This window comes from Giraffa tippelskirchi, chromosome 5, assembly GCF_054371585.1.
Source record: "Giraffa tippelskirchi isolate mGirTip1 chromosome 5, T2T-mGirTip1v1.2.pri, whole genome shotgun sequence".
Classification (NCBI taxonomy): domain Eukaryota; kingdom Metazoa; phylum Chordata; class Mammalia; order Artiodactyla; family Giraffidae; genus Giraffa; species Giraffa tippelskirchi.
In genome coordinates this window covers 89,879,243-89,882,052 of record NC_137279.1, presented here as the reverse complement: position 1 = coordinate 89,882,052, position 2,810 = coordinate 89,879,243, and the positions used below count along the sequence as shown (strand labels likewise).

The following is a 2,810-nucleotide window of genomic DNA, read 5'->3' as shown; positions in this document are numbered from 1 at the left end:
GTCTAGCTACAATCAGGTACGGGGGATTATCTGTGGAGTTAAATTCTCACTAATATAGAATTTGACCTGAGGAGCTGGCTACATTGCACCCTCATCAAGCACTTAAACGAATCTCAATTCACTGCCTACTTGGGCACACATCCCATCCCAGCTCCCACAATTTCATAAAGACTACATTTCATAGAGAATACATTCATAGAGAGCGTCCAGAATCGAGAAAAGCTTAGAGTGAGCCATGATGAATGTATACCCTTGTCCTGAACTTTCACAGTGCTAGAGGGACAGCCCTCTTACTTTTCAAAACTGTTACCATTCAGCAGCACCATTATAATAGAATGATGCAGGGGAGTGAGGGGTGGACTAGAAAGATGAAGGTAGTATTCTGGATTATGGCTGAAAACTCCAAAATGCCTCTTCTGTAAACTCCTTCCCTACAACCCCCCATGGCCCATCCACACACACAGACCAATTTTTCCTTTCAGGCCTGACCTTAAAGCAAAAAGACCTAGGATAAGCTGAGCTAAAAATAAAAGGCTTCAGAAGGGCTGTCTAGGGATTTCAGGTCCAAAAGCCATATCCATTGGGGCTCTCAGGAAAGAGTTAATATCAGAACTGGTGTTCCATCAAAGTAACTCAGGAATGTAAAGCTGTATTGCTTCTTTTTGCAAGATTCCTAGTCCCTTTAAAAGTACCAGACTAACTTCAAAAGAATTTCAGGAGTTTCAGTTTGCTGCAAACATGCACAAGTCCCTAAGCTAAAAAAAAAAAATCAGTCTTCTTCCAGAGTCCTCCTGTCTGCCATATCAATTCCCCACTTCTTAGCATGGATTGGATTCTCCTATCTCACCCCACTCCAGCTTCTTTTGAATGCAAGTGACGGCCGGCCGTGTCCTCTGGTCACTTGTCCAGAGCCGTGGGTTGGAGAGATGCTGACTCCCCAGCAGTTAGGAGGAGAGGTGAGTCTCCTCAGGTTTCCTGAGTTCACCTGAGGTGGAGGTCAGTTCCCGGCTCAGGCGGTTCCCTCTAGCTAATAGACTAGAGGCTGCAATATGAAATGGAGAGAGCCAGACCAGCCCAAAATAGAAAACCAATTCGACCAAGCTCCTAATCTTCCTGAATGTGGCCCATTAGATGAAACAGGGGAAGAGAGCTGAAGTGGATGCGGGATGAGAGAGCTAGTGAGAAAACTGCTTGCTGGAAACTAAGAATTATGAAAATAACATTTTGATACAAACCTCAAAGCCTGTCCTGCAAGCAGGAAAGGCTGCGAACTTTTCAGTCAAGACCATTGAAATATAAGACCTTGACTTTCTGGGGACAAGTTCATCTGCTGCTGGTAATTAGCGTGCTGCTGTGTAGTTTGTTCCACTGAGACAAGGAACAATGATTACATCTCACCTTGTAGATGAGGAAGTGAGTAATGAGCTTTAGCACACAAAAAAAGCCTATCCTTTGGAATACAAAAGGATAGCCGACAAAGATAGCACAGGAAATCACCCTCTACAGGACCTCATCCACCTCCTGACCCATCTTGGTCAAGATGAGTGTTACCTTAGAGGACAATTGGACTTTTCCTTATCAGCATATGGGATGATCTGCCTTTTCATGTGCTCAGTGGTAAAGGAATGGAGCCATAGTGGTTTCAAAACCTATGGCCAGGCATCCCAGTCACTCTTTGCCAGTGATTTTTCTGTGAAGCAAAGGATTCAAAGGCTGTGTCAGGCTGAGTGGAGAGATGTAGCAGGCATCTGAGCCTTCGCTAGACAATAGAAAATTAATAAGTGGGGAACAGAGAAAGAACAAAGAGGGAAGAGACAGAAAAAGAGGGGAGGTCCAGGATTTCCAAGGAAAGGGGTTTTCTTTCTCTTCCCAGAGCCCCCAGGGAGGAATAAATATAACTATCAACCTAGCATGACAGCATATAAAATAAAAGAGGTACCTGCCAGGTGACCATCTCTGCCGGGACTCGAACCCGGAACCTCTGGATTAGAAGTCCAGCGCGCTCGTCCATTGCGCCACAGAGACCTCACCACACACACAGCATCAGCACCAGAACTGAAAAAGCACATACCTTCTGCATCACCGAGCCATCTCAGCATCCTGCTCTCTGAGCGGTGGGGGGACAGGGACAGCTGGAAAATCTGGAGTGGAGATCCACCAGCCGGCTCCATCAAAGCTTTTCTCAGTACCGTGGGTCCTGGGGTCCGCAGAGGATCGGAGGAACGTGAAAGTGGTCATTTCCCCAGTCCCAGAATCTCTGATGGAGTAGGACAGAGCTAGAGTCTTGGCTCTTCTTTCCTCTCCATCCCTAAGGGAGGTAGGGAGAATGTCTTTCTATTCTCATGCTAATTAAGCAGAGTGCACCCAGTCCAGCGGAGAAAACCCGAAGCCTTCTCTACCTCCACCCCTCTCCCTCACTGTGGTTTCATCCCAGTCCAGCTATTCTCAGGCAGGGGCTGGGCAAAGCTGGGAGATTTAGGAAAACCCTCGATCCCCGAGACAAAGAAGCTGCCTCCGTAAAGAAACAGTGTGAACGGCAGCAGAGACTAGCAGGGAAACTGGGCTCCAGAAGACGGTACAGTTCTCAGCTTTGAGAGCTGTATCTGTGGAGCCTGGGAAGAGGGAACGGGAGTCTGATACGATGTTCCTTCAGTATCCTCTCTAGAATGAAGGATGGGAGTGGAGACGGAGCAGTGGTCTGTGTGTCTGAGAGAGAGACAGAGAGAAAGACAGAAAGGAAGGTGGGAAGAAGGGCACACAGGGGGGAGGGTGAGTGTGGCAGCTCTGTAATGAAACACAGATGGTCTTCA

At 47.4% G+C, this 2,810-nt stretch overlaps 1 non-coding gene across 1 annotated transcript; it reads right to left on the bottom strand.

Moving 5' to 3' along the window:
- Positions 1–1,951: 1,951 nt before the first annotated feature.
- Positions 1,952–2,025, bottom strand: TRNAR-UCU (transfer RNA arginine (anticodon UCU)). The gene has a single exon. It is a non-coding gene; the product is annotated as a tRNA-Arg (tRNA).
- Between the last annotated feature and the right edge of the window lie 785 nt (positions 2,026–2,810).